Source organism: Thermobia domestica, chromosome 12, assembly GCF_964235325.1.
Source record: "Thermobia domestica chromosome 12, izTheDome1.hap1.1, whole genome shotgun sequence".
Taxonomy (NCBI): domain Eukaryota; kingdom Metazoa; phylum Arthropoda; class Insecta; order Zygentoma; family Lepismatidae; genus Thermobia; species Thermobia domestica.
In genome coordinates this window covers 15573417-15592988 of record NC_137465.1, presented here as the reverse complement: position 1 = coordinate 15592988, position 19572 = coordinate 15573417, and positions in this window count along the sequence as shown.

Here is a 19572-nt window from a genome sequence, read left to right as displayed (position 1 = left end):
CTCTGAGGCTATATGAGATACGGGTTTACAGTTTAACGTGGATTTCAAACCACATGAGCTCCTACCAGGAATTGAACCCGAGTGTCCCACGCCAATTGTAAGGGATTGAGTTCAGCTATATATCACTATATCGAGACTCGACTTTTAACTTAAAATTCTAACAAACGTATTACTTCTGTTAGAAGCAATGCTTTTTTTCTATTGTACATTATTATTATTACTATTATTATTTTCGTTTTAATAATTGAAAAATACATTAGTGCACAAAACTTAAAGAGGAAAAGAAGTTCCGCATGCTATATCAATTCCAAGTGGCATAGGTTGGTGAAACTTGAACCATATATAGAAAGTAGTGGTACAGTATGATATAGAAAACAACAGAAAGAAACACGTGTTGAGAAGAACAAAAATAACATTTTATGCAGAGACAATAACTTACATTGAAAGCATTGCAACTCATGATGGCCTTCCCTTATATTACAGAAGGAGTAGAATTAACTCAGTATTTTAGATACAATATGAGTCAAACAGTGCGAAAAATAGTCTAAAGCTGAAAATTGGCAGATTTGTTTTATTGGATGTCCTAAACAACTTATCAATAGTCCCCTAATCTGCCATGGTCACTTCCTGGAATTCCAGGCGGTTAAAGTCTGGACTGCTGTAAAAGCAGACGTTATTACTGTAATGGCTGTTATATACAAACGGCTAAAGCTACAAAGCTAAAATATTTCTCATATGAAAGATAAATAATAGAGCTTCAGTTCAAGTTGTATTTTGTTTTAAGTACACACCATCCAGGGCCGCACGAAACGATTGAACCCCTCGAAGTCGAAATGAAACGAACTCCCTTTTTCTTTGCTTATTTTCGACGTTTTGCTATCGCAAATATCGTAAAACTATCCGAATGAAAAAAGTTTCAACAAACTTTCATCTTTCCATCGGTACCTTTGTAGTGCATGTACGACTAATAGTTACATAGCTACATGCGTTTAAGTTACCCACCATTCACGCGACAATTATGTGCAAACCTGTAGACCAGATGTCTTACGTAATAATATTTCAAATAATGGTGTGAAGCTGACACCTAATATCCCGTGGTCGCTTCATGAAATTCCAGGCGGCTGAATAGCTGGAACGTTGAAGAAACGCAAGTAATCGTTCTTAAATCCAAAGAAATAGTCCTACGGAGTTCAAACAGAGCTCGAATGGCAGATAAAAGAATGTTCTTTATTGTAGGTATTCATTTCACATCATGTACTGTCGCGCCAAGAAATAAAACTTATAAAAGCAACCAAACCTGTTTGTTTTTCATTTTTTACTCTAGAAGACAGTATCGGAGATATTGGAAAATCCCGATATAAATCTTTTGAATAAAACTTTAACTCTTCAATGATATCCATATTGTTTACCTCATCTACATGTTGCAGGCCACCTAAATTATACTAAATGTGAACATCTGTACGTTCAGGTGATGCAAAATTTGGAGTCCAAATTCCTTGCAGAATAATATGAGAAGTTCGCCGCTCAAGGTTACTTCACGATAAGAAGAAGCAACCAGTTCTAGAGTAAAGAATGGAGTGATGTTATTGTGGAACAACAATTAATGCGAGCAATTAAAACCTTTGGAAGATTTAAGAGAGGCCGAGGTGTAACGGACAGTACGCTGGACACTGAGTGCTTTCATCACCTGGAACTTTGCAAATGTGTGAATCCTTCCGAAACTTCAGTGGAATCTCCTCATCGTCTTCCCAACAACATGTGATCTCCGAGAATCAAAGCAACAATGCGACTACAATGATCTCGAGATGTTTGTTCTATTGCTCAATAACCATAGTCTATTTGATGTGAACACTACCAATTTAATCTCTATCTCGACTGGATTGTTTCTGATGCTTCAGTTAACAGCGATTCCGCGGAAAGTTGGGAAAGCCTGTGAAGACAGAATGGTTGGGAAGATTTTGGAAATTTAAAATTGAAGAGATTTGACCGAATAAAAATCTATTTCGTACACAGGTATTAAGGTATTGAATTTCAGATGTATTAAGGTACTTGAAAATGTGTAAATACAAATTAATTGTTTATGCGGATAGCATGTATGATGAAAACTGATGATCTAACCAAGTATCTAAAGTACGAGTTAATCCCCTTGTCCACCAGCGCTATCCCGAAACACGGAATTAAGAAAAACTAACATGTCTTCAATCTGTGATCTCTCTCAGTCGAGCACTTTTATTGATGATGATATCAAAGAAATTTAGTCCCATGAATATTAAATTATAGTGGATGGTGATATGGTGGAGATATGGTGCTTCGAAAATTGTCTGGTCATGTTCAGCTACCTACGAACAAGTTTTTGAATTTTATCAGAGCTACCTGAAAACTCACTACACCAAATTATCAACTGTAGTTTTCGATGGTTATGGTGATGCTACCACAAAAGACCAAGAACAAATCTGAATGGCAAGAAAAAGTAGTTGCTCAAATATTTTGGTTGAAGGTGCAAACATGGAGTCAAGAGGATTTTCTGTCAAACATGTCAAACAAAATACTATTAATAAAATAATTAAAAATTCGTCTTCAGAAGGAGGGAACCCACGTGAAGGAAGACAAGGAAGGTGCTTATGCCTTAATAGTAGCTATGTTTCGGAAAAAGTCAAATGTAATCGCAAAGTAACTGTGGTAGCTTCAGATGTTGAAATTATGGTAATGTTTGTGGCTACGATCCCTAATGGGCATCAATCTTCTCATGCCCAACGTTGGGTTGCATGCGGCTCGATTATACGATATTTTAGATATCCAAAACAAGATTGGTGATATGAAAATACATCCAAAACTATGTACACCAAGATTAACAGAACCCTTATAACCAGAGATAAAACAATGTTAATCACAGATTATTTCTTGAAGACATATAAAATCTGCGTCATAATCATAAACATTTAAAAAAATCATTTTAACACTATTTTGCATACAGTTTACATTGAGGGAAATAATACGTGTAACGTACAGTGTTATAAGTGAGAAAACAGAAAAGCAAATGTAAGATTGGAACATATATTCGTTTTACTATAAACAAAAAAACGAGAAAGTCAATATAGTCACACTAACAACAAAAACGAGAAAAAAGTGTTTACAAATCCTGAAGGTCAGTGAGCATACCTGATGCGGTATCGTCTTGATGTAAACATTCAATTATAGAAGCACCACGCCTTTTGTTTCTAAGAGTTGGTATGACATTCAACAGGTTGTGAATAAGAACCACGCGAGCCACTCTTCTTTCGTGAACGCAATACCCTTGTTGTATCATGAATGTCAGCTGTTTCACTTTCCAGGTCATGGACATCACCATCTGTATCTGAAGTAGGTGCAATGAATTCCATAGCAGTTTTTTTTGTTTCACAGCTTGGAGGGAGCCCTCAGTACCAGGGTGACAAGACGGAGCATCGATATTATCAACACTTGCAAGATCATTAACATTAGCAATAGGCGGATGTCTTTCGTCAGCTGCATTGTTGATAATGCCAGATGTGGATTCAGAATTGTCATCCGTATGAGCAGCAATAATAGGTGTCAGTTACTGGTTCTGAACCCATTGGCTATAATTGCTCACCTTTTTTACAAGAGTTTTACGGAATAGTTCCGAGGGATGGCATTTGTAAAGGCAGTGGCGTTGCGGTAGATGCGGAGCGGAGTGGGGGAAAATCTCGGTAAATCAAATATCAGACGTTTGAGACTATGAGGGCCATTCAATTCTTGTCTTCTTTTCCTATCATAGTCACTGAGTCGGTGAATTAATGATCGACAGAAAAAACACATTACAAGCTGGCCTTCATATAATATGAAGTCACGAAAGCCGTTAAAGAGTAATCGTGAGGGGGACGGTATTTTAAGGACAATGTGCACAGTTTGTATTCCATTGGACACTGCAAGGGGATAATTTTGAGAACATGTCTTATTGGTTATATTTTTCACTGTTCCATATTCAGTCAGAATTGCACAATGACATTATTATGTAGTTGAATAGGTAAATTAAAGACTCTTACCCTTGTAATATTTTCCATTGCGCTGACGAGTTGAAGAAAAGAGGTAGTAAAATCACTATGTTTAAATGGTACTGTAGGTACGAGCTTACTTAACACTTTTTTCAAAAATTGCATCAGTATTAAAAGTCAGAAACACAGCATATTCATCAGAGTGAAGTTGGAGCGCAACAATCTCATGGCATTCCTCTTTAAACAAACTTTCCTTCCATTTATGAACAGCTATCGGTGGAGGACGATTATTACGTTTGTCCTTGTCAAACACACATTTGATGGTATTTTTCTAACGACCTGAGAAATCATAAAATTGTACAATATACAGTCACTTACACAAACAAACCACACGTAGTGGTAAAGCTAAAGCACGTCAAACGGCGAACAAAACACTGCATCGGACAACACGTCCTACGGCTAGCACAGTTTAACACATTTATCTACAACGGTCCCTGTTGGATAAATGTGGATGGTCTGAAATTTGAATAGTTGATTCATATATTTAAGAAAAAATGAAATGTAATATCTTTGAGTTTTACGTCCCACGGTTATGCCGGTTAGGCTAAAGGAGAGTGTAATGATGAGTAATGAATGAAATGGTGTAATGAAGAAAGTGGGAGGAAACGGGAGAACCCCGAGAAAAACCACGCACACGGTGTTTGTCCACCACAAATCATATATTGAAGAGAATGGCTATATACATTAATTGCATTGTTCATCTTTCTAAAGTTTAGAAATCTTTGTTATTAGTATAGCGTGGGAAATTCAAGAACAAAATGAGAATTTCTGCCTCTAGAGATGGGATTTTATGACGTTTCAGATTGGCATCACTGATCAAACGTTTCTTTAAGTGCCACTTTCGAATGCTCTTTCCATTGGCTTTTCATCGCAGAGTAGCGCTCTCATTCAACTTCCCCACTATGTCACTGATGAAAAAAAAATGAAATGAAATCTTTCAATCCCAAGATGATGCCCTTTAGGGTAACGGAGAAGATGATTAAAGGAAGTGAACCATGGAAGAATTGGTGGAATAAGAGCGTAGAAGGAGAAAACTCACGGACGAGATGTTGTCCACCACCAACTTACTTCGCTGGGAAGCGAACAAGGGAACCCACACATCAGACGTACTCGCTGTACCACTGAGACACCGTGCCTGCTGGCAACTAATGGTGTTATTTACAGTTTAAGTATTGTCCATTGCAGCGCATCAAATTGATACATTGCGACTGGTGGTAAAAATGAAATCTTCCAGGTTAAGGTTCTGCGATTAGACCCATTATGCCTAAAGTATGTGATTAAAGCAAGTGAATGATGATGGAAGAATAGGTGGAATGAGAATGAGGCAGGAAACGAGATTACCCGAGAAAACCCACGAACACGATGTTGTCCATCACAAAGTTAATGGGCCGGGGATCGAATCAGGGACCCTACATACCAAAGGTAAGCACCCTACCAATGATCCACTGTGCCCCTTAGCGACTAGTGGGTGTTACTGCTTAAGTATTGTGAGGTCTCATTGAGGGTTTACTTTATTTATATTCCTTCTTATTCTGTATCACTGAACGGGGACGTACTTGTAATTTGAATAATTCTTGTGATATCCGATTAATTAAAAGATGAAAATTCAAATAATTCAGCTGAAATACAAGACTTTGTCGCAGATTTATCTAATCATGATGATGACAGACGTGAAAGAAACTCCGAAATGAAAGAAAATTATCCAACCACGACTTGGTTTTTATTAGAAGAACTAAAACAATAAGGTGACAAATTGTGCCTCGTCAAGAAAACCTTCGAATACTTCCTCAGAACGTACTGATAAATCTTCCTGGGGTGGAAACAAATTAAGATCAAAATGTATTGCTGGAAAAAGTTATTTACCGATGAATTATTCCAGAATAATGTCGTTATACGAATTACTTCATCAGTAATGTGCATAGTGGATTTAAAAGAGAGCATAATGCAAGTAATAATGATCTGAGTAAAATCAAGATCTCCATTTAATTTCTTTACGTCGCTAGATCATTATACTCAAACAGATTGACCCTAGAATATTTGTGGAGAGATGGTGTAGAGAAAGTTATGTAGGTCATGAGCATCTGGAAATGTAGTTCTCATGGAATGTTGGACTTGACAACCAAACGAAGCGTAATGAAAATTTTCAGTTTTGAAGTGAAAAAGTACAGCTCACAGATGACGAGAAGAACCCTAGCAGAAGTAGTGTGACGTAGGTATGGGCTCGTCCACTTTTCGCACGGGGGTTTCAAATGACACCATGGAATAGCACACAGATAACTAACCGGAGTAGCAGACGACATCTAAATATAGATCACACCTCAAAAACCGAAAGTGGACTTGACCGTGTCGTTCACCTTTCCCCGCTACCCCTGTTTTAGGGTTCTTCTCGTCATCTGTGAGCTGTACTTACGACATGTTGAAAGACATTTTACTGTATATTAAAACTGTTCTTAGCTAGAGGCTTTAAAACATTTGCATTTTAAACTAATGTTGTAAATTTTACACTATACATTTTCCACGCCTCTCTCATATCTTTTTCGTATCTGGCAATCCTGTAACTGCTTGAATAGCATTTCTCATTGCTTCATGATCTACAGAATATCTTTTCCCCCCATTTTACTTAATGGCCCTTTTTGTACATCAAAGGGAAACAAACATATGTAAGATAATGTGTAGGTGATCATTGATCAGTGGTACATGAAGTAATTGTAATCCATGGTATACGGAGATGCATTTTTGAAATCAACACTTTTCCTAGTTTCTGTTATACGCATCCCAATGTTAAAATATATAAATCCCTATTTTATTACTTATTGGTTGCAGACAGATAATCGATTCAGCCACTCACAATCCTGAAATGGTAGGAGCAATATGTGACCCCAAAATGAAATGGCTATATATCGATCACTTTCGAGATCGGAATGCCAACAGCAACCATATGATGCAATTTTATATGAAATGTTTACAATCTGTTAGTGGTTTATCGACTCGTTCCCCAGTATCGTACCGAGATATGCAGTATTATAAAAGTAAACTTTTAAATTCTCAGAGAGAATGTACTGAAAAATTTCGTTACTATTGTACAGATAACCCTGTGGTAGATAACGAGCGTGTGACGTTGTAGCATGTAAAAATGAAACTCATAACACATGACGTTAAACCATGTAACAATGGAACACTGGGTTAAAAGAGTGCTCTCAAGCATTCTGCTCCCGATGCAGGCAGGATTTCCAGAAGGTAATAAACTTCTTGATTTATTGATGGATCATTGTGATGCAATGGCATATTTTGATTACAACATATGTGAAGTTGGCCTTCTATCTATTGATTTAAGGACAGCATTTGATTTAGTTAACTATGGGTATTTATATCAAGTAATGGAAAAACTTGGATTTCATCCTGCTGTAATTAACCAAATGAAAATTTTGTATATGTTTGTGAAATCTAAAATTCAGGTAAATAGTTAATGAACACCGTTTGTAACAATCAAGAGAACTATTAGACATGGTCCCACTTTCTAAGTCTCTTTTTAATATTTACAGTTCACCATTGGTTTTTGAATTATATGTTATGCAAATAGGTATTTCCTTTGCTAATCTCCACCTTACACTGACTTCTTATGCTGTTGATCTTTCTCTTTTAGTACGAGATGAAGCTCAACTTAATTAAGTTATTCATGTCTTACAAAATATTGGGCAATCTAGTGCAGCATGCATAAATTTTCAGAAAACAAAATTGCTTGCATTTGGTACTTGGGATTTTCAGATGATTACTTTTTCTATTCTCCATGTTGATAGGACAGATATTTTAGGTGCCTATTTTTATTGCACGGTACAACAAATGATTTTAGAAAATTGAGCTCTAGCCCATCAGAAGGTGAAAGGTTTATGTCAATCGTGCAAATTTCGTGACTACTGTCTTGAATAAAGAATGTGGATTGTTACTACCTATATTACATCTCACCTTTAAGTCCTGTTTTACCGTTGCCAAATCGCATTGTCCTCTCTATGCAAACTGCAGTTTACTGTTTTGTTTGGAGAGGTAACATTTTTAAAAAACCAAGTATATTCTGACTCAATCTGAAAATGCTGGGGTCTCAACATGGTGGATATACTGCAAGAGCACTGTTTAATTTTTGATTAATTGGATGTACAAGTTACGATTAAATACACCCAGTTTTGCTAAAATCTGGGGTCTCTATTGGGTACAGGCCACGGCGGTCACCCCTCCTCTTAATATGACGATTCTTTCAAACACTGTAAAATATTTGTATGATGTACTTCTGAACTCTAGTTACATGACTCTAGACATAGATATTCCCAAACGTCAGAATATCAAGATCTTGTATAGCTCGTATCAGTGTAAACAAAATATTACTATTAAACAAAAAGACAACTTTCCTAATTATAATTAGGATATGATCTGGAAAAATATCAATAACATAGTCCTAAATGTCACTCAGTGCTCTGCATGCTACCAAATTTTACATAACGTCATACCAACTAATATGAAGTTACAGAAAATTAAGCTGATGTCTATCGCGACATGTTCGCATTGTAATGGAGACGATACTTTACAACATCGGCTTTCAACTTGTGATTTGGTGCACGATATATGGTTGATATATGGTTCGCACGTACCATGTGTATTCTATTTCGTTGTAGGATCTAGGATATTTCCCCGCTAATGATTTTATTTCCTGCTTTTTCATACTATCCTCATTACAAATAAAATGGTGTAATCTGGTTGTGTGGTGTAACTGTAGAATATTTGATTCAAGGTCAAACGCCAACGCTTGCAGACTACTATTTTCACCTGTTGAAAGAACGATGGAAGATAAGTGAAAATGTCAAACGGAAACAGTTCGCTAATTATTTAGCTGTTATCGATTAAAAATTAACAATGATGTGTTCATATTTTTACATTACTAATAAAGTGTTTTTGTAAAATTTTTCTGCTGTTTGCTATCTGATTCCTTGTTATTTATTCATAATACAGTATATGTTATTCCTTTTGGAAAAAGATTGTTATGTATTCGAACGTATATTACTTTACTGTATCTAAATAAATAAACGCCATACAGCATTCATCTCTGGTGCATGGGGTTCTTGGTTCGATCCCAGTTTGTGCCAAGTGAATTCTGTGGTGGACAAACACCGTGTGCTTGAGTTTTCTCGAGGTTTCCCCGTTTCCTCTCACTTTCTTCATTCCACTATTTCATTCATTTCTGATCATCACCGTCTTTTTAGCCTGTCCGTCATAACCGTGGGACGTAAAATTCAAAGATTTATCCAACAGTGTGGGAACAAGTATTTTCCTTAATTGAAAGAGACAATTGAAAGTGCTGGTGAAAATAAGTTTTTTTTGTTTGTTTGCGAGTTTAGCATTTTCATCACGCTTTTGTGGCATAATCTTCTACTGAACTAGAAAATAAAACTAGACAAACTTTATTCTTCAGTCATACGTATGGAACGATTTGGATGTTGGACGATTCTCGTTTTATTTTTTTCTTTTAAAAAACTACAGCAGTAGAATTACCGTTCCTTGGCACTTGTTTTGTGAGATTCACAAGTCATTGCATAAATCATGAACATGCATTTTATAATAACAAAATTTGACACTTAGGATTAATTTTAAGTTTATTGAAGACATTTGCCTACTCCTCGCTCATAGACAATTTTATTGGCGTCAATCGAATAGATATGTGAAAAATCCCATAAATCCTGCCAATTTTAATGAAAGTTCCCTTTATCCCATTTCGAGAAATAATTGTCAAAAAAATCCCACAACACGGGATTTTCCCACGGGTTGGCACCAATACGTATGACTATATCAATCTGATACCCATTCGGCTAACGAAATGTGAAGTAGAGAAACAAAAACACTTTTAAATCAGTGAAATAAGTAATAAACATAGAAAACTGCTAATAGAGTACTAATAATTAAGTGATCATGAGATAACTGTCCCAAAAAAGAATAATACTGGAGTATCTCCAATCTGAACGAAAACTTGTTTCTCTTATCACATTTCCCATGGTTTTGGAAACGTTCTTAAATGAAACAGAAAACGCAGGCGCAAAAAATATTCTCATCTGAATCATTTCATTACCATCTTGCGCTCTCCCTGAAGTCAATATCACACTCTGAATTAGCTTGACATTTCAGTCATGTTAATAAATTCATTTCTTAGGTCGACCTTAACTTTGATAACTCAAGAAATATTGTACAAAGTTCTTGAGAACCACCAAGCAAAAGCTCTAATCACAATTTTACAAAATCCTTTAAGTCTCGCTTTACAACCAAAATCTTTCCACTTTTCATTTTTGCAGCGCCATTTATTTTACATTTTGCTTCATTCCCACCAGAGGCGCTGATAAACTAGGAGCTAACAGCAGTGTTTTCTTGCGTATGCTAATTTTCTTGCATGAAAATGCTAATAAATTTACTTGAAAATAAACTCGTTTCAGAAGGATTCATTTGCAACGTAAGGTGAGTGGATACGTGCTAACCATGATATGTTTGTGTTCTTATCGATTTTGTACAGAGTGCAGGCTGGGCAAATCTCTTGTGAGATTGCACATAAAGATTTACAATGCATTTCCGCTTTAAATGTCTAGAGGTCTTCTTTGAAGGAACATCAAGGCTTAAAAGTGTTCCCGTATTACGTCATTTAGTACGCAAAAAGAGAAAGACTGAAGACAAATACTTTATTTTTTTTTTTTTTGCATTGAAATTCTTAGGTGGCACTCTCCATGATTTAACCATTCTCATAACAAAGAAATACTGTAACTCCAATATGTGATACAGGGTGTTTCATACAAAATTTCTACGAGTATCTACAAAACAATATCCTTCAAGGCAAAATGACTAGAAGAAGGAAACACTTCCTTCTCATTGATTTAGTGGCTTGTAGTGTGCCTTTCGAACAGAAGGCTACAGTTTATGTTACTAGTGCTATGTTAGGATTAGGTATCATAAACCACTACAATGGTTCAGATTACATGTTAAACTGTAGATCTCGTTCTGTACAGCTCATTGTTGACAAAGGACATAAATAGAAACAAATCAAAACAAACCAAAACACAGTCAAGATACAAGTACCGAAACCTTAGATAAGGTCCATCCATTGGAAATCTTACATGGACCGCTACAGAAAGTGATAGTACCATAAACTTTTTTATTGTACCCACAATACGCACATTACTACATAGAATGCATATCGGTTTTATGTGAATCATCCTGTGCGATGTTACAATATTTACTTTACGGAATACTGGGACACATCTATATTGTCAGTTTATGACCTTCAATGTGGGAAATACAGGTTCGATTTTTGGTGAAAGTTCATGTGATTCGGATCCCACGTTAAGTTGCAGTGCTGAAAAATGTTGAACTTCAATCAACGTACTAATACAAAAACAGACTTATGAAACCGAAATATACATCTAATCTAATTTTGTTTTGAGTTAGATGAGGATTACGGAAGTTAATTTTAATTTGGTACTACCACTGAAAGAATTCGTAAAAAAATGACACCTCGAAATGTAGAAATAGAAAATAATGAGAATATATGAAATGAAGAGTTGCATGTGTAAAATGGATAGCAGACTGGGAAATATATGACCCATCACGTTTCTTTTGATACCTCCCGATGAGAGCAATGGATAAAATAATGTCCCTCAAATTGCATAAAATTTTTATTTCTAGCAAGGTTTCGAAGTCTCAATTGGTAATAATCTTCATCATCGTAGGTATTCTGCTATAATTGTCAGGTTACTTGTTGCGACTCAAAAGGTTCTATACTCCACGGTTTTCCACTACGTCTACTCTTCGTCTGGTATTGTGATTTCCTTCATCCCTTTTTCTCTTTCCTGTCACCATACTTTCAAGCACGTCTTTCACGTCCCCGTTCCTTCTTAGCCGATGTCCCAACCGGTTTCTCTTTCTCTTCTAACACTCTCTCATTCGTTTTCCTCTCAATACAGCAAATTCTCTCCATTCCTGTCTACATCCATATTTAGAAAGCTTTCAGTCGCTTTTTTTTTTCTTTTTTTTTTTTTTTTTTTTTTTTTTTGCTATTCATAATGTTCATGTTTCTGCCCCACAAAATACAATACTCCTCACGAAGCATTTTATAAGTCTTTTTCTCTACTTTATATTCAATGTCCTACAAAACAGATTTTTCTTCCTCCTAAAGACCTATGTCGCCATTCCTATCTTTGCTTTTATTCCACGTTCGCATTTCATATTATCACTAATAATACTATCAATTGGTAAGGCAAATAAATTAATATATAATGGGCAAAAATGATAGAATGCTACAGTACTTTATAAAAGAAAATAGGACAATTACTGGGATATATTAGAACTGAGGAACCAATGTGCCTCAGTGGCAGAGCACTTACTTCTAATGCCTGGAGTCGTAGTTTCGATCCCTGGCCAAGTAAGTTTGTGATGGACAACCTCGTGTCCCCGTGGGCTTTCGTTTCCTAACACATTCGCATTCCACCAATCCTTCCATTATCATTCACTTCCCTTAATTGCCGTCTCCCTTAGCCTAAAGGTCATAATTGCCGTCTCCCTTAGCCTGAGAGGGTAAACTGAAAGATTTCCTATTTTATAACACTAGGAAGGCGACAGTACATAGTATGGGTAATGTCATATATCTCAGAATTATGAGTAGCTCTTAAACTTAATGTTTGATACGGTGTAATATTTCTCCGAAGAGTAAGACTATACTAGTAGATGGAAATACTTCTCCCTATCGCATAGATACAAATAGAAATGTTTGGAAAAACAGTATTAGAAAGGGGCGACGCCAATTTCATGCCTTCAATTCTTTACATATTATATGTCTTTATGTAATTTCATGTCTTCAATTACAAAATTACATTTGTTAAGATCTATCATTATCTCCTAGAAGCTACTTTTTCTTCTGAAATAATTATTTCAGACGTTCTATACATATAGTCATATGTGATACAAGAGTGTCTTCCTTCTAAGGGTTATCTCAAAAGCAAAGTTCCGGAGGCAAAAATATCAGGCTGTTCTTCTTGAACTTGAAACTTAAAGCTTTGAGAAATGTAATCTCCTCTTTGGATTCCTTGCAGATGTAATTCAAGAACTGAAGTGTTCTTAGAATAGAGGGGGAGGGAGAAGAGGAGTTTGTTTTGTTTGATCTCCGAGACAACACACGCATGCTTCTAATTAGTACTGAAATGTGAGAAGTTAACGTTTAGCTGGAAGATCGAAATATTACTTTATCTTCCCCTCATGTCTTTTGTTCAAAGTTAATCCCTGGGAAAGGCACAAAATGGGGAGGGGGGAAAGGAACATCTCCCGGAAGCAGTATACAAACAATGTTGTACACTTGGAATTTTCAGCCTGCAGTTCTTCACGAATGTTCTGCATTACAACTGGAAGATTCAAAATAACGCTCCCAATTTCAATGATTATTTTTCGCTTTTAATAACACTATGTAAATAGAGATTACTCACACTGATTAATCAACTGAAAAAGTTTTTCGTAACAGGTAAACGCTCCTGAATTCGACAGGCACCCGAATTCGACATACCTGTGCTTAAATGTTGTGAAATAAGCTTAAGATGTCATCCCTGCGATCGTGAATAGGAGTGGCAACATTATGGGAGTGTCTTCTCTCGTGTCAAAAGCACGGTTACAGTAGATGAGTCATACGCATGGAGAAAAGAAGTACATTGTTATGTGTGTGATACACTCTTCGAGAAAAAAAACACATAATCTTAAGAAAATCATAAGACGGCAGGTTATTTTCGTAAGACTTTTATTAAAGTTAGGTTTGCTTCAAGCAAATAGTGGTACTTTAATGTTGTAAAGGAGTTTCAATCAGTGCGTTTTGTTTTCTTCTGTGAGGACAAAGGTTGTGATGTAACATGAACGGGGGATTGTCGAAAACACGAGCCTTTATTTGTAACGTGAACCGGATTTCGACAAGGTTGTCGAATTCATACTCAGTAGTGCAAATATAATTTTAACTGAATATCTAAAAGTACAAGTATGTTCAAAGTCTTTCATAAAGCTATTTGTTGCATAATTCTCAGATAGTTGTAACCTCAGTTCGGTATGGAATGTCGAAATCAGGTTCCTGCATGTCGAATTGAGGATCATCGAAGTAACTACTGAGTTCAGAAAATTTAAGTTGTGTTCTTTTGCCCGTCTGATAATTTCTGCATAATAATAAAACAATATTTGAAGCTGAGAAGAGATTACTACTACTAATAATGTCGACTTAATGTTTTACATGGATATAATTGAAGGTGTCGAATTCAGATACCGCAACTGTCGAAACCAGGTGAACTGTGTCGAATTCGGGTTCCATTGGCAAGTTCCAGCTTGATAAAAAATTTTAACATTAGCATTTGAGCCTTGAAGTGATTTTAGTATTAGTAGAGACTGTGCATTTCAAGGAAAAAAATGGGCCAACACCGACCAATATTATGGCCACAATAGGCAATTGATTTTGAAAAAGGTCCTTAACCTGTCGAAATCCGGCGCGTTTACCTTATATGTTAAATATGCGATCCACGAGTTACATGACACATACTGTATCTAACTTATCATCAAGTCCCTGTCAAACTTTTCCTAGCATGAGGGTCAATATCGGCCATAATTGCAGCGATGCGCTCACGTAATTCAACTACAGTTGCAGCAATTGGCGGCAAAAATACCTTAAATTTTGCACAGATATGTTGTTCAACTTGCACGAAGGAGTCACATGAAGAACAAGCACACAAAACGCTCTGTGGCCTTTAGAAGCCAAATTGCTCACTTCCAATAACCTCCCTCCTACTGGACTTCTACGTAACTAGACCTCTGCAATAGAAAGAGAAAAAAACTCAACTTTTTTGAAATCATATTCCATAATAAATTAACGAAAACGGGAACATCATTTTGACTCAACCGGTAATATTTATAGAATACTTTCGTTGAAAACTAAAATTCTTGAAATATTACATATAGCTTTAACCACAATTCAGTTTCTAAATAAGACTTTTAAAAGTATAATGCGCTTGACGAGTTGTTATACATCTGCCATACAAATGGAAAAAAAAGAGATTGGACACTTTTGAAATGGAGTTATGGAGAAGATTGGACAGTATTAGAGGATAACGGAAAACGAATCGGGAGATGTTAAAAATAGTTGTGGAGAAATGGGCAACTTTAATGTAATTAAACAGAAGACGATAAACTGATTAGGGCATGGAGTAGAAAGTACGGCGGAAGGATAAAGAGAGAGAAGGGTCGAAAAAGGTTTGATGGAAAAGCTGCTTCATGCAATTTATTAAGAGACAAACACCTTGTGCGTGGATTTTCTCAGGGTTCTCCCGTTTCCTCCCACTTTCTTCATTCCACCATTTCATTTATCACTCATCATCAACCGTCTCCTTTAGCCTAACCGGCATAACCGCGGGACGTAAAACTTAAAGATTTCATTTCACAAAAAAAAAAAAAAGTTCTGTCTTCCGTGTGTGTAGTGAGTGTATATGATATTTATTTGATTCTTTTTCTTTTTAGAAAAATATTTATAATTTCAGATTCTACATATTCTGCAAGTACAATATTTTCATGTCACTGTTATCCTCTATTTGAAGCATCTTATAATTTCCCACACTGAGAAAGAAAAAACGAATGTGACATATCTAAAAACGTAGGTTACATGTGTAAATCCTATAGTTTTGGACTTAACGTACACTAAACGTATAACTGAAAAAGTATATTTTAAACATACTTTCCGTATAAGTGTTCCGAATAAACGTACTTTCCGCATGAACAAAAGAACTATATAGAAATATAAGTGGTATACTGAAAAAAACGTATAGTTGGGAGAATCAGAAAATAATTGCTTGAACCATAAAATACAATCAATATAGGAACAACTATACGTATAGTTGTGAAAACCATAAAATCTAGTTTTTCTTTTATAGTTGCATGAACTATATTTATTGTTATAGCTACGACAAATTTGACCATATTTTGTATTGTATATACAACTGTAAATGGATATTATAGTCACCTGTAAGATACGATGAACTCCTACCATACTGATATTGTTCCACCTACCATACAGAATGGTTATTACAACAACACTTTATAGTCAGGAGAGTCATAGTACCATACTGTACTGTTGCAGGAGCCATATTTAGGGTGACCAAATCGTCAACTAGAAAAAACGGGACATTTGGATAGATTGCTCCTCTAAATATATAGGCTATATTAGCCTCTCCGTTCTGTATCTCTTTTTGTATCCCACAAAAAAGACCAAATTTACAATTTTCGTTTTAAAACCTATTCAAAAAGTTGTGGAATTAATTAAATAAGTTACTTCAACTTTTATCAGCAACTAACAAAAAATGAAATTTTGAAAACATTACTATAAATATATGAAACATTCATCAATATCTGTCAATCAACAAAATCTGTCACCGGCAGAATTTATAACGAACTACTCTCAGCTTCGGATTCCAAGTCCCTTTATTTGCTTTTTCTTACTTTTAAACATTATTTCACTTACAGCTAGTTTTCCTTTTATTTTCAATTCTATAGTTCTATACTTCTGTTTACCTTTCGTAAATGATAGTATGTTACATCTTAATTAAATCACAGAAACACTGTACTGTACTGATGACAGCGCCTCAACCTAGGCCACCGCCCAAAACAGAAAGTAGAAACAGTTTGTTTTTGATAAGACTTAAGCTTCTAACACTGTCGTCTTCGGAGTGGGAGTCTTGGAGGGGTAGGCCTAGGAGGGAAAAGAGTGCAGCCACCACCACATCCAATATCGCAAACGTCGTAATGACGCTGCTCAGTAATTAGACATATTCAAATATAATCACATAGCTTAGAAAATAATAATATAAATTAGGAAATTTTAGATTAGAAACTTTTTTGTCCCCAATGTACGTTAATACGGGATATTTTGGCGTCCCGGGAACATTTTCAGGGACACCGGGAATGGTAGTGAAAAAACGGGACGATCCCGTTTTTACGGGACGGTTGGTCACCCTAACCATATTACATAGTTATGTGAACCATATTGTATTGCTGCAGAAACCATATTCTCACAGTGCATTGTTGTGAGAAACATACTGTATTGTTATAGAAACCATACCTTATATTTATGTGGATCAAACTGCATTGTTACGAGGAACATACTGCATTGTTGTAGAAATCATACCGTATAGTCTCATGTGCCACACATATATTGATGGCCAGCAGGAAGTTTTTGAAAACTAGAAAACCGTTTTGCCGGTTAAGACTTTTCTAAATGAACTTTTGTCTTATTTAGATATGAGGAACACGGTAAGACGGTTTTTAGTTTTTCATAAACATCCAGCTAGCCATATAGTGGTACATGGGACTATACTGTATTCCATAGAGAAAAGCTGCAGCCAATAAAAAAAAATGAAAACTGGAATTCATTCGCTCAACTTTTCCATGTCTGTGTCTACAATATTATTTATACCTGTAGAAAATGCTAAATAAAATTTCGTCTTGATCCTATGTGATCAACACCAGGAGCTCACGTAGGTTGCATAACACGTGAAGCTGCAGGTTCACCTCTCATACAGTCTCGCTGTTAAAAGGGATACTAAAACTCAAAATTAATAAATTATGTAAAAAACACTGCGAGAGACTTTTCACGGTTTCGTATTAGAGAACATCCTGTATTAAGCAGAATATTTATACAAACAGAAACATGTACGAATAACGAAAAAATAGATAATTGGTTTAATAAGAAAGACAATTTCTTAATCAAAAATTTATATATTTCAATAATATACTGCATTCAAGCTATACAATGTAGCATCGTGTGATCAAATACATCAAACATTATTGTATAATATACAAAACGAGTTACATGCACTGTAAAATATTACACCACCCATTATTCCTCCATTATTCATTACCGAAATATATGTTTACGTCTGTAAATATATGCTTGACTTCTAAGAACATCATTGTACAGACCTCAAAAAAATTATGAACATAGGTCCAGAAATGCTTAATTTCAAAGATGTGTTGAAAAGTTGGTCGAGGCCCGCCATGTCTGTCTTATATGTCCGAAAATATTTGCAGAATAATGCATACTGAAATTTGTTTCAGTATTGTGAAAACGCTCAGGAATGCAATTTGTTGTCATATAGAACACCCTAAACGAGATCTTTAGGAAACGCGGTTTAAAAGATGGCTCTAAGGAATGTACCTCTTAAGCGACTCTGGAGAAACATATTTAGGAACATTTCATAAGACACAAAATTACTTTCGCTACTATCTATGCAATACTGAAACAAAGTTCTACTGTGATTATCGTTTTCCCGCAAATTTTCTTCAGATGTCGTACGAAAATAAAGTGCCTCCAAAAACTTTAAGACGATTCTATCTCATAAATTAATATTTCCAGACCTATGTTTATTAAAACATTTTTTCTGAAGTATTTTTAAGTCGCACTGTCAGACATTTATTTACAGCCAGTACATGACATACGTACATTATCACAAAAGAATGTCAAACTTTTAATACTAGTAAACAGTTATATCGTAGGTAGTTACATATTTTATAAGAAAAAGATGTTATGAATTAGTAAAATATATATATAATTTATTTTACTAATTGCAGCACTGTCCAAAGAAATCGTTTCACAGCCAGAAAATTTACTATTTGTAATTTTTTTAAAACTGCCATATTAAAGAAGAATGTAAAAGTAAATATGTTATACAATTTACATTATGATTCTTTACTCGTGTCACATATAAAAAAAGATAGTTAAATGTTCAACTGTTCACAATGGATAATTATACAGTCTCGTCCAAAGTATCGGTACAGACCAGTAATACCGAAACTGGTGGACGGAGGAAAACCAATGTTGCAAGTGCGTTGCTGCAAAAACTGCATTGAAAGGGGGGTTTTCATCATGGCAGCCATTTTCGATTCCGACATATTGGATATCGCATAATATTGTAAAACTTTGTATGTTTTCGTCTCATATAAGGAAGAGGTAGAGCTGTTAATAAAAAGAGTGTCCGGAATCGACTCCCACTACCAGTTTTATTATAAAAATCCACTCTAAGAGTATTTGTACAAAAATACTATACAATTTGGTCTCTATTTAAAAAGGTAAGTAAAAGGTAGTCTTTGACCGAGTGGTCGCAGACAGGACCTCCAACAGAGCCCCGTAGCAGGCTAAGAGGAGTGGAGTTAAGAAGCCAATGCTCCGTAGCAAGCAGAGGCAGTTTAAGTTGCCAACAGAGCCCCGTAGCAGGCTAAGCGGCTGAGGTTGGGATTCCCAGACAGAGCCCCGTAGCAGGCTAAGCCAGGAGATAGGATAGGCGTAGTCCCGTAGCAGACTAGAGGCCTGGGGTTAGGTTACTCCTAAAGTCCCGAAGCAGACAGTAGGAGGGTCACCAGAAAATTGGTACTGAGTTGGATTCTTCTGCCCAATTTATAGCGTCCCTTGGGTGGCGGTGGCGCTTCTGCTTCGATT